This window comes from Ambystoma mexicanum, chromosome 3q (assembly GCF_040938575.1).
Source record: "Ambystoma mexicanum isolate Mex_15411 chromosome 3q, UKY_AmexF1_1, whole genome shotgun sequence".
NCBI classification, from domain to species: Eukaryota; Metazoa; Chordata; class Amphibia; order Caudata; family Ambystomatidae; genus Ambystoma; species Ambystoma mexicanum.
In genome coordinates, this window is record NC_090926.1 from 203,637,889 (window position 1) to 203,651,102 (window position 13,214).

The following is a 13,214-nucleotide window of genomic DNA, read 5'->3' on the forward strand; positions in this document are numbered from 1 at the left end:
CGGACTCAGCCAAATGCTCCAAGGCCACCTGTCATCTATGACCCAGGCCCCGGGCCGCATGAAATGCGGGACGATAGAGGGTCTGGGAGTTTAGGCGCGGGGTGGGGGGAAAACGGCGCGAAAGCGTAGGGAGGGGCGTCCGAACGGTGCCACAAGAAGCAAAAGCCCAGGAAGGGCAGGAAACAGCACCTGGGAAGGTGCGAAATGTAACAGCAAGGGGTCAGGGGGGTAACCCGGCCGCCCCAGGAAGGAACAAAAGGCCGGGGGGATATAAGTAAGCCTGGAAAAGGAGAGACGGCACAAACCAGGTAAGAGCTCACCTCTCTCGGGTAGGCTCTTAGTGCCTGGAGAAGGGGAAGGAAAAACGTTTGCCACCCAACCCACCCTACAATAATAACGGAAGAAGAAGGGTGCAGGCAGGAGCAGGTACGCCGAGTACTCGCTCGGTACACGGTCAAAGAAAGAAGGTGCAAGCAGAAGTAAGAACGCTGAGTACTCTTTCGGTGCACGGTCCAAGAAAAGAAGGAGCAGGCAGAAGAAGGAACGCAGAGTACTCTTTCGGTACACGGTCTAGGACATGTCGTAGGCGGCATGTGCCCAGGAAAGAAGGCCCATTGATAACAAGGACTCAGGAGGAGCCTTGGGCAACTTCGGGACTGGACACAATGTGCCCAAAAGCATATGGCAGTGTAATTATTTTGTTGTGTTGTATTTTCTGTAAGAAAATAAAAATCCTACGGCCTACAACTTTTCCATACACATAAGTTGTCTGTGATTTATTACTTAGGTAGGGATCTGGTAAGAGAAGCAAAGTGAACCCACACTACTCAGCCTAGGTGTGGCAGCAGGAACCTTTAGCAGCACTGGCAGGGGAAACGTGCCCGGACCCCAGCACCGACCTGTAGAGGTCTCCAAACTAAGAGGCGCAGCAAGAGGAGAGGAGGTGACTTGGCGGATGACCCGACCCCTGAAGACCATGGGGTCAGTGGCAAGCAGGCTGCTGCGGCTTTGGGGGAGGCTGGGAACCGGCAGAGCCCATCGTGCGCTGTGAAAGAAGAGCTGTAAATGAACCTGCAGGGTGGGGGACGCCGGGGACCGCTGCAGTTCAGCCTGACACCTGCTACTGGAGACGCAAGCGGCTGAGCGGCAGGTGAGATTGACTGGCCCGGCCCGTGGTGGTGAGGGCAGACCCGGCTGAGAAGCGGGAGACAATACAGCACAGCGATACAGGGACAGCTGCCCTTCCACTAAAGCACAAACAGTGAGGCAATATGCAGGATGTAAGAGGTAGATTATCCCTGCACCCCTGGCCCCATGCTGCAGGCAACAGCACTGCATATGGACAGCCGACATGGGACAGGAGCTGAGGTGATAAGACCTGCATATTACGGTCGTGGACTGGGGCCCCCTAGCCGGCATGAGTAACAGCACAGATCACTGTTCCCCAGCCTGTGATGGTGGCTGAGGACATTGGCATACACCTGTGGGTGTATTAATTGGCAACTCCCATAAGTGCCCCTGTGCATGCTTGCTTGGATGCGGCGGCCCGAGTACCCCCCCAATGCCCAACTGGTGGGGATAGTTATTACTCTTCTTTATATGCACCAAATGCCCAGTGGCCTTCAGTAGAATTGGGAAATTACATAGCTCACCCTTGAAGGCAGTCAGGTGGTGGACAGCGTGGCACCAGTGACTCACACAGCTATGGCAAAGGACAGGTCCCGGAAAGGGACTACACAGAATAAAATGGGCTGCTACATGACAAGTGCTCCAACACCCTCTTCTTCGACAAGGGAAAAGGTGGTTGTATGCGGGGAGAGTACAGGAAGAGGTCAGATATTGTCGCTCAATGACATCAAGGCCGTCATCGGTGATTCCAGGCCATCGGTCGAAACAAAAATTGATGGCTTGGCATCGGAGGTCTTCTTACGCAGGACTTGCGCAAATTGTCCTCGTGGGTGGGACAGTGAGGATGTGCTAAGGAAGCTGAAGGATTGGTTGGCGATGTCTCAGAAACTGACCACCTTAGAAAACCAGGCGAAGGAAAGTGAAAGCAGGTCCCGTCGCAATAATCTTCACATACTTGGACTCCCGGAAAAGGAGGAAGGATACTGTATATAACTGTTTCTAGAGTGTTGGTTATCGAACCTTCTGGCACCAAAAAAAAAACTCTCAAACTTCTTTTCACTGGCTGCCCTGTGCCTGGTGCCCCTCCGTGAATGGTGATAGCCCACCTCCTGAACTACAGGGATAGAGACACACTCCTACAGATGGTAAGGGTGACGGGGACGATTACCTACAACGGAAACCACATTAGCTTCTTTGCAGAGTACACAAGTACAAAGAACGGGGCAGTCCTTTGACTCGGTGAAGAGGAAGCTCATGTCTCTCAATATCAAATAGGTACTCTTCTGCCCGGCTATGCACAAACTCTACCATAATGCCATGGTACACATCATTCGCAACCCCAAGGAAGTCTGGGACTGGCTGGAGACACACATTCTCTCTAGCCCCACCCAGGGACACTAAAACTTCTTCCACTTCGGGGCAAAGGCATGGAGACACCCCCTGTCCTGTTTGATACGCAGAAATCACGCATTAATGAGGTGGATGCAAAGATGCTAGAGAACGGAGAGGCGGGCTGATGAGTGAGATGCTGAGTGTTGGACATTTTGGACCTGGGTGTTACAGGGGATGTCATGTAGGCCCTCTTCGGTCCGAGACTGCTACTGTCCGGAATACAGGCGAGGGACTACGAAGAGCCAGGCTGGCTCTCACAGGTAACCTTGATTATTTTTTCACATGGTTTAGTTTACATTGGTTCAGGCGACATGTACTTCTAGTTGGGGGGGAAGTGCAAGGTGGGGGGTTACAGCTGGTGTTGGAGGAGTGCAGGGTTGGGAGTCATTCAGAGGTATTGGTACGCACCAATTTTTGCTGGTTTGGTTCTAAGAGTTGAGTTGACCTGGTTCGTTGCTGGGAGCACAGGAAGGGGGCGGAATCGGGGTGGACTCTTAGAACTTTGGTGATCGCCATCTTGCGATGTAAGTCGCCTTTCCAGCAAATTTCAGCGTCCCAGCCTCAAGGGATCCTGCCTTGGAGAACCTTCTTCAACAGCAACTGGAAGAACGCCTGCCATCATCTGTGTGTGGTGGCCGTCGCTGGAACTTGCCTACCCCAATCCTGTGGTGTGTCCTGAAGAGGCCTGCATCGATGAATATTGCATTTATCCATTGCCAGGGGTTTGATCTTTCATCTGGACCTGACAGGAAGAATCCTTGCACCTGCAGCTCTTGGGCACCTCTCACCAGATCCAACGGCGGAAAAACCAACTAACAGCGACCCCCAGTCGACCCATTAAGTCATCTGGGAAAATCAAAGTCAGGGGGTAAGTACACACAAAGCATTTGTCTCCCCTTTTCTTCTAAAGGATAATATTGAGAACCAGACTCTTTGTATCCTAACTTCCATTCCACTGCATCACTTTACTTACCTCCTGTTCTGATTTAAGTAACCGAATGCATTGTATGAAACTATGCTGAATGTCTGAATGTATATATGTTTTTTATTGAGTATTGTGTGATAACATCACATGTTTGTTTCATCTTTTAGTGTGTGTTTAAGGCCTAGAATAAATCTATGTATTCTTATACATTACTGTCTAAATTGAATTATTGTGTGCTTCACTGTATAGACTCATTGTGGATCCCTGAACAGACTCACACTCTCCCGAGAATAGCCTTGACTGCTTTGCACATTTACTTTGATTGGGTTTTGGGCAACCTCTCAGAGTTCCCGGTTCACTATAACTAGGGTGGCCTCCACAAATCTGTACATCAGATTCTAGGAATCCATTTTAACACTTTGGAACTCTGCAGATCCTCATCTTATTGAATAAGAAGCATTGCAGCGCTCTACCAAGAAGAGGGGCATTGTGGGACCAGCTTCTTGGCTCTCGTGACAAAGATTTTTTTCTGTCATTTTGAACAAGTGGCCAATGCTTTGTGCCATCTGGGTTGCGTCCTGAGAGTCCCTTTGGGTTATTGCAGAAGTGCTGGTCCCAAATTCGGTGGGTCCTACCTATCAGATGTCTAGAATCCAGTCCAACGGAGCACTGAAGCAAAAACTAGCCAAACCCAAGAATCATACGCCTGGAGAGCCCTTTGCTCCAAGAACAACTGTGCTTCCTCCAATGGAACCATGTCACGAATTCAGAAGGCCCAGTGATTTCAGGAACTCCTACAGTGGTCCGAGTGAATCAGATTACACGGGGTAAGCAAACATATATGTTTTGACCCCTCTGTGTCTCCATAAGGTTGAGGGCCAAGTCCTAGCCCCATCTTTCCTTTGCCGAGCTCTGAAAGGTGGTCTTCTGCCCTACGATCCTCCTCTGGGTCTCCCCTAAGGTGGTTGGATTGGGAGAGGGCCGTTTAAAGACGTTCCTCTTATTTTAACTGAACTTTGAAACATTTACAACTTCTTGCTGGCTAAATCCAACACATGTGCAAATTCCAAAAAGAGCCTCCTAACCTCCTGAAAAGACTTATTCGGATCTGTACCTTCTTTTCTACCTACGGAAGGACATGTTAAGGTTAGAACATTGGTTCGACGGTTTTGTATGGCGTTTGTCAGATTCTTCTCAACCTATTAGTTCTCAAAGTCTAGAGTTTTTTTTTCTCCAGAAGAGTTAAGGTTAAACCAGCAAAAACCTAAAGTCTACAAACATCAGAAATAATTAAGTTAAGGTGGTAACATAATACACTTTATTAATACATTAAAAAAATATATTTCATTGGGTAGATTTTCATTTTTATGTGAAATCCCCTTCACATGTGAATCCCTCAGGACATTTTGCTGGACTACTGGATTATTCCACATCCACTCATTCTTTTACTCTATGTTTTGGGATCCTTTTGTATTTCTTTTTATACCTGTGCTTGAAATAATGCTTTCCTCCAAGTTTTGTGGTCTCCGTCTTTGACTTTTGGAGCACACAGCACTCTCTGTGCAGTGTTGCTGGGAGGTCCTTGGGCTTCCTCTTTTATTTTCTGTTATTATCCTTGTGAGAACTCATGTTCCCAGGGGCAGGGGGATATTTAGTATTGTTCTATCTTTTCTAATGTGAGATCAGCACACCTCATCTTAGGTGGGGTGCTGTGGGATTCCACTGTATCCACTTTCTCACTGCTACTGTAACTTTTTGGTTACAGTGACAAGCTAATCTGAATGGCTGGTGCAGTGGTTTTATCCAGATCTATGTGATTACTACGCAGCGCGAAGTTACGAATCCGAAAATATCGAATTCCAAAATTGCGCTGCACAGTGATCACATAGATCACTTTCCTACATCCCCACTCCCCCGCCCACTTACCTTTTCGGCGGCACACACAGAAGTGTGCCGCCAACTTTACTCTATGCCTGCGGCATCCGTTCCCTCACACTAACGTGGGTCATAGCTGGCGCTGCAGGGTCCTTTTTTCTGTATTTTTTCTTTATTGTCCCCTGCTTCTAATGTAATGGAAGCAGGGGACACCTCCAAGCTCATAATGCCGAACAAGGGGAGCTAGGGACACCCCCCAACCTCTGCTCCCCATGTTCGCATTATGGGCTTCAATTATTTTTTTGCCCCAGCAGTGAAAGCCTATTCAGCATTTTCTTTTCATTAATTTGGGCAATACAGTTTTATCATACCTTACTTTGTGCAATTGTTACTCCCAAGCTTAAAGGTAGAGCACAGAAGGGTCACCATTGATTCAAAATGGTGACAGTTCTTCTTTCGCCAATTCAAGATGGCTTGTCCTTTCTTGGTTCTTCTTCTATCTTGCAGGTTGGAGGTGGTCCTAGTTTGACCTTTGTCTCTGGCAGGATCCCCTTCTGAAGCCCACCAAGGCACCAGGGTGTCTGTGGACAGGAAACAGGGTAGGGCTCAGAAACTCTGCTGCCATTTGTCCTCTGCTGTGTCTGCCTGGAACAAACTCCAACTGAGTTTGAATGCTGCATGGGTGCTAATATACTGGGTTTCAAACAAGCTGACCACTGGAACTGAAGAAATGATTAGGAGGAAGAGGAGAGATGCCCCCAGCCACTTCCAGATGATCGGTGATGTCTTCTGAGTAACTGCTGCTGTCCGAACCCTTCTTTCAAGCATCAGGTGAGCAAAGAAAAGGACTCTCTTCCTTAGACTGCTGGGTCCAATCAGCCTTGAGACTACCTGCATTTCGAGCTATCTCACAATGAGCTGTGACCTTCATGGGCTGCAAACCGCCAATACCTTGGGACCGGGGACCATTGTGCAGTGCATCGCCTTCCGAAGATCGAATCATCCCGAAATGTTGGTGGACTCTATCCGTCCTCCATAGGCAAGATTCCACTCCTTGAAGTCCCCTCATCAGAGTGTTGGACCGAGAAAGCGAGGCAAATTGACCGGGCGGTAACCGTTCTTCACTGGTGCTTTGGAAAAGGCACCAAAATCACAGAACCCCGAAGAATCATTTGCTGAGAGCCTCTTCACTCGACTGCTGCTGCGAGATCCATTCCAGTGCCCCTTCTTTTGTCTGCCTGACCAGAAATCCAGTGAACACATCTACTGCTGCTGCATCGTGGAGGTGTAGTGCTGCATCATCTTCTTCACTTTTAAGGTACTGTGAGACTCTTGGTAGAACTTACCTAAAGCTGCTCTCCTCTGTTGCTGGAGTGCTGATTCATGTGTTTGGGAATGCGCCTAGGCCTAACACCTATGTGCCTTCAGGGAGCCTTCTCCAAAGTCTCTGACCCTTTTCACAACAAAGAGTGTTACTTACTTGGTACTGAAGACTTCCTCTGGAGCGTTTGACTTTCTACAGCTTGTGCCTTACCTGTTATGCCCTCCAATCTGACTCTTGAGACACTCATATAGGAAGGGACTTCTAAAGTGTTAGGCCTCATGGAAATTGTAACAAGAATTTACATGCTTTGCGTTGGATTTGTTTTATGCTTTGGTACCTGAAAAAGATATTCTGAAAGTTGTGACAAAAGTATTTTACTTACCTTTTGAATTGTATGCTGCCATTCTACAAATATTACAAAAGTGATTACTTACTCTGAATATTGCATTGGTTATTCTAAATTGCTTATGGTGCGTTATAGTACTTCCTTTTCTCAATAATTACCTTACCATAGTGTATATATAAAATAAACTATTCATTTTATAAAACTTTAGTATGTCAGTGTTTTGGTGGCCTATGTGTACACTCTAAGTTCTCTGTACCTCCTACAGCCCTTCCCCGTCCCTTCTAAGATGAGCCTGGCTGCTCAGGCATTGCTACCAACATAGTTTTGTGCTTCCGGTAAGTGTCGGAGCCCTGTGTCCCAAGTGTGAGTCTTCTGAAGTCCTACCAAGGGTGAACTTTTGTAAAACTCCCTAACACATTAAAATCAAATATCAGGGTAATCTTAACTGACTATGGGCCTCATTCCGAGTACGGCGCTAACCAATGGCGCTATTAACGCCTTGGTTGACGCCGTACCCGGACCGGCAGCGCCTTGGTGGTTGGCGGAATTACCGCCCCATTCCAAGGTTGGCGGGGCGGTAATTCCCCAATCCCCATTTACCCTTCCCCATTCCCATTCTTGCCCCATAGGGCATAATGGGAGTGGGGAAGGCGTCAATTACGCCACCGTAAATTACGGTGGCGTAATTAACATCAAGGTCCCTTAGCGCCATGGTATTTAACACCTGCTAAAAGCAGGTGTTAAAAGCACCATGGCGCTAAGGGAACTCGGAGTATGGCGGTAAGGGATTACCGCCACCGCTCTCGTTAGCGGTGGCCGCTATCCCTTACCGCCATACTCGGAATGAGGCCCTATGTGTCACTCTCCACGGAGCACCACTCGTGGTCTAGGTGAACTTTCCCAGTATATGCAACTGAAGAATATAGACTTTCTTCCTGAGATCACGCCTGCAGGGTATTAAAACCTGTCAGGTTGAGGGCTCAGGCAAAAAGGCGAGAGAAGACAGCAGAGCTATAAGGGAGAAAAAACAAGGCAACTGTTACACACTGTTAGCAGGATTGCCTAACTCCCACCCCCGCACTTCCCCGTCTTACCTGTGGATGTCTTCAGAAAGGTAAGATACCTATTTGTGTTAAAATACAAGTTGAATTCCCAGGAAGGGATAAGTGGGCTCTGGAAGAGTCGCTGGAGTTCTGGATAATGTAAGGTAAGTTTGGAGGTAAGTCCAAAAAGAGTCAGAAAAGTCTTGATCCAGGGTGCACTTATAGGGAAGACCCTGACCCGAACGGAACGAGGGCACGGCTAAGGGAATTCCTAAAAAGGCACTGAAGAAGCAGCAAAGCGTCTTTGTTTCCGGACGATGGGTTGTCAATTCAGCAATGCGTTCTTACTTTTCTGTGGAATACAAAGAGTCAGCAGAGAGTCCTTTATTCCAGGTGGGCAATGAAGCACAAGCACAATATCCAAGGAGTGGTTACCAAAGAAACAGCAGTACAAAAAGGAAATGTTGCCAGGCGTTCAAAAAGAAAATCGGGAATTCCGGAGTTCAGAAGATGTTGGGGAACTGAAAGTTTACAGGGTAAACGCGAAGAACAAAGTTATTAAATGCTGTAGGAGGAGCAGGACTAGGCAACCAGACATAAGCAAACGGCACGCAAAATTGCACAACAGTAGCAGTCCGGGGTCAAATACCAAGTAGGCAGGGAGTTGAGGTACCAAGACGTAATCCAGTAATCAGGGTCAACAAGAAAGAGCGTAGGTCAGTAACACCAGGTAATCCGATCAGGTAGGAAAAACAGAGCAGGAAAACAAACGCTACTACCGTGAAAGACGGTTTAGGAGCAGCGAAGTAAGGGGGGATGTGGCCTAAGTAGGAAGCCTTTCCATGTCGAGGCTTGGGATGCTCGTAGGCGGGGCTGCATGTATCAATACACCGCAAGGCCGGCTGGATCTGGTAGTTCGTTGCCGGCGTAGGTGCTGTTGGCTCAGGTGCCAAGGTAGATGCCAAGTTCTGGTATTAGATTGGCACTGCTGGCATAGGCGCTGTATATTCCGGAACCTGACACTATGTTTTTGTTTTGCAATATTTTGTTTTGGCTCTAAAATGGTTTATAGTGAAAGTAAATTAATGTGTTGTGTGAATATATGTTTTAATACACATCTTAAACTGTTTTTATTTATGTTTCTAATATGCATTACTTTTGTGCTGCTTTTGTTAGTATATACAGTTTGCATTATTTACTAAATTTGATTTGTGGGACTGCGGATCGAATTCCACACATATGGCAACCCTCTAAAGAGATATACAGACTATGGAAATGTGTGTTGTACTTATTTGAGACCACAAAGGTACCTTACAATATGCCCATCAGGTGCAGTTAGAAGACTTATTCTACTACTGAGAATAAATCAATAACCCACCTTAACTACAACAGGCTCACACCAATATATCCCACGTGAGCTTAGATCCTGATGGGTATGTGAAGTGCCCCATACACAGGAATCTATTCAGCATGTTCTGACTTCATGTAAGGAATTGAGTGTTCTATATATGAGCAAGCTGGCACAACTATGGATCGGTTTGTAGTAATGGGTTTTGGCATTATTGCTTAAATTCTAGAAACACTGCACTGCACATAGCCCTTTTTAAAGTATGGCAGATAATTGAATGCAGGTCAACAGCAGAGTGGGTGGTTGACAATTGAGTTGACATTACTTTTAAGAACTTGAAGAGACCTGCATATCCTCCCGTTAACTTCTCCCTAGAAGGGTGGTAGCCAGTGAATGTACTATACATATTTGTGTAAGGAAAGCATGGTATCAAACAATGAAGACAATCACAAGTGATCACAGTTCAAGGGTGTTTATTGAACTGCAATGGGTTGAACGACTTTCTAACCTAAATCCAGGGATCGGAGCAAGCTACGACCATCAAATAATAACAAAGCAGTCCTAGTCAAGTCTTTGTCAAAATAAAAGGGCCTATCCTAATAAACCTATTGCCAAGCCTTACTTCTAAATACAAAAGGGTGTGGGACAATTGTGTATGCAAAAAGAAAAGTGTTCAAGAACCAATATGTCAGGTTGGTTGAGCAGTGGCTTCCCTTCCCCACGTTTCGGCACGGGGCAAGGCGGCGCATTCGAGCTTCAAGCACACTTTGGCTTCTCTGCCACGAGAGTACAGTTCAAAGCAAAGGTATTAAGGCCTTCTGCCAAAGCCTCGTTTTTCCCAATAACAGTCTTTTACCACAGAGGGCCTGTCGTAACAAACAACTATCAAAGTTGCACTGTTATCAGGATCTTCGCATGCACATGTTCTTGCTTTTAGCATTCATCATGGGTCTCCCTCCTTCAGGTTTGGACCCCCTTTTTACCACAATGTTTACACTTGGTCTCCATCGTTCGAGCTCAGACCATGGATCTCCCTCGTCCGGGCTCAGATCCCTTCTCCACAATATTAACATTTGGTCTCCCAGGTTCGGGCTCGGACCATGTAGTCTCACTTTCTACATTCTTCTTAATATCAAAATCGAAGACTTTTGAATGTGCGATGGGTTTACGTAAACAGTCGCAGGACAACTTCGATTCACTTTGTACAATGTTTTGATTAATCTACTTTCGCTTGTACCATTCTTGGTGGGATACCTTACAGAGACCCTCGAGTGAGCACATTTACAGTGCCGGACCACTGTCAACGGTATTGTATCTTTCCTTCTCAAGTTCAAACATTTATCAGTCGTTTAGCTTTACTTGCATCTTTCATCACACACGTTTAACAAGGTTTGTTCCAGCACTAGTTATGCAATGTCGCCGCTTGTAACCTTGACTTCAACACAGAACGGTCTTGCATTGGTCTACCCAACTCACCGACTGTATTGATCTCTCTGGCACTTCTTTGTTCTTGAAGCCAAGGATGAAACCACAGCGGCTGCTGCTCCTCCCTGACTTGGTCGGTTAAGTGGAAGTACCTTGGTTATCTTCGACACACAATGCAGGATTCTTCAGTCTGGTTTTCTCGCATTACGCTTTCTGACTCAAAGGTTTCTTGAAAGTAACGGTTTCTTGCCGAAAAAGTCAAGGGTATTTCCCTCCTTGCGAACCCTTCTTGGTTTGGTGCCTTTCTCCCCTCGTTCAGCTGCCTCTCAAAACTGCTGTTGGCTCGTGTTCTTTGCCTCGCTCAGAGTGTGCTCTCGTGCTCCGACTTGTATACGTGTGGGCAAGGTTAATGGAAGTCAGGTGTGAGTGATTGTCAGTAACTGCCTTAACTCAGTAGCGGGACCTGTCAGGTATACTGCTCGGTGTGAGTCTGTTTTCTCCCAGAGCGGGCTGTCCATGTGGAAGTGCTTGTGAAGTGAAGGGGTGGGGGTAAAATTACCACTTATCCTATGTGGTAAAATGGGGTAAAGGTGTTACAGGGGGAGGGATACGATGTCTCGCTATCCAGTGTCCCACTCCCCGAAGACCCCTCACCCAGTTGATCTTTTCGCACTGGTCTACCCCCAGGGTCTGGATTCAAAGGCAATGGCTGTGCCCTGGCCACCTGAGAGAGAGGTCCACAGCAACTAGTGGGTACGACACATACTGGTCTCACACATTTGACTAGAGATTTTTGTATTTTAATCATGTTTTGATTGCTTGATTGTTAATGTTATGGCTTATCACTATTTTTATTCTAATTGTTTTCATAATACATTTAAGATCTTTTATGCATGTTTGCATATATGCATATATATGTGGCAAGTTCTTCTGAACTGAAGCACATTAATTCAAATAAAACATTTTTTTATTTTAAATTAAGCACACATATTACATGTTTGCATTTTCGATGCAGTTTAAGGACTATAAATGGTATTCAGTCATTTTACCAAAAACAAAACAGAGAGGTATGTTTTAACAAGAACCATAATACTGAAAATATATATATGGTTATATATATGGTAGTGGGGTAAGATAAGTGCCAGGCTATTATGCAAGTCTATGCAAAAAGGACAAGCATACTCGTCCTTGGCAGTTAAGGGGTTAAATGGGTGGGGATGCGGCTAAAAGGATAGACAAACAGGGGGATTGCGGAGGACACCCCTAACTTAAAAAAATGAAATAAATTCAGTATTGCTTTGGTATTTTGGCTTCGTTGAAAATTACCACTCTGGTAAAATCACATAACTCTATAAATGTGGATATACTGGTAGCTGTACATGTTACTAAGCTTTTACTGTACATGGTATTTTAATACTTTTTTGTTGTTTAGTGTATTTCTTCTTTTTATAATGTTATGTTTATTGATTCGATACGCATGGCATACATTACTTGCCCTAATTGTATTTCTGATGCTTGTATCTACTTAGATTCACATGCTTTGCATGGGCCGACATCTGGTGGAAAGTTTAGTATTGTAGGACTTGTTTTCCGAGTTTGAGAAGGGACGTCGACTGGGTGTGTTTGTAATACTATCCCTAGTGCGACTTTTACTACACCCATAGTCCTTCTCCTGTCAAGGTCCCTCAGATTGTTTTGTTTCTGACATGAGGAAGCATGAAGTGTATGTGTGAGTACAGAGAGGTAAGGAAAGTTGTGAGATGTCTATGTACCTTCAACTCCAAGAGGGAAGGGTGGGCGCATGTGCATCTAAGCAGATACAAGCATGAGAAATACAATTACGGGAAGTAATGTATGCCTTTTGAGGCTTGTGGATCTGCTTAGAATCACATGCTGTGCAGTACCTGAAGAAGCGGGTGGGTTGTTGGAAGGCACAATGGCAAAAACGTGTCTCAACACCGCCTGACCCATCTGTGAATCACGCCTTGAATGTGCTCTAAGAAGTAATGCTGTGTGAAGGTGTGAATTGCACTTCAAGTAGCTGCTTTGCAAATAGCATTAAAGGGCACATTTGCAATGCAAGCTAAAGTAGCCCCAGGACCTCTAGTTGACTGTGCGCTGGGCGTGATTGGAAATGTTCTCTTGGACATTGAATAAGAGATCTGAATGCATTTGACAATAAATTTAGAAATAGCGGACTTAGAGACAGGATCGTCTAGTGCAGTGGTCTTCAAACTTTTTTGGCCTGGGCCCCACCCTGAGCAAAGTTTGGGCAGGCCGGGCCCCCACCCCAAAAGTTCCAGATGGACTGTATTGAGAAATCGCTATGAACATTTGCGTGCCGTCACTGCACCCTACTCCCAGTACAGACCCTGGGCTCTCCCCACCCTACTCCCACCACTATCCCA

General features: G+C 46.2%; 1 protein-coding gene across 7 annotated transcripts in view; it reads right to left on the reverse strand.

Annotated features, from left to right (window-relative positions):
- Positions 1-13,214, reverse strand: part of STAT6 (signal transducer and activator of transcription 6) — a 1,449,539-nt gene that overhangs the window by 47,963 nt on the left and 1,388,362 nt on the right. The window lies entirely within an intron of this gene.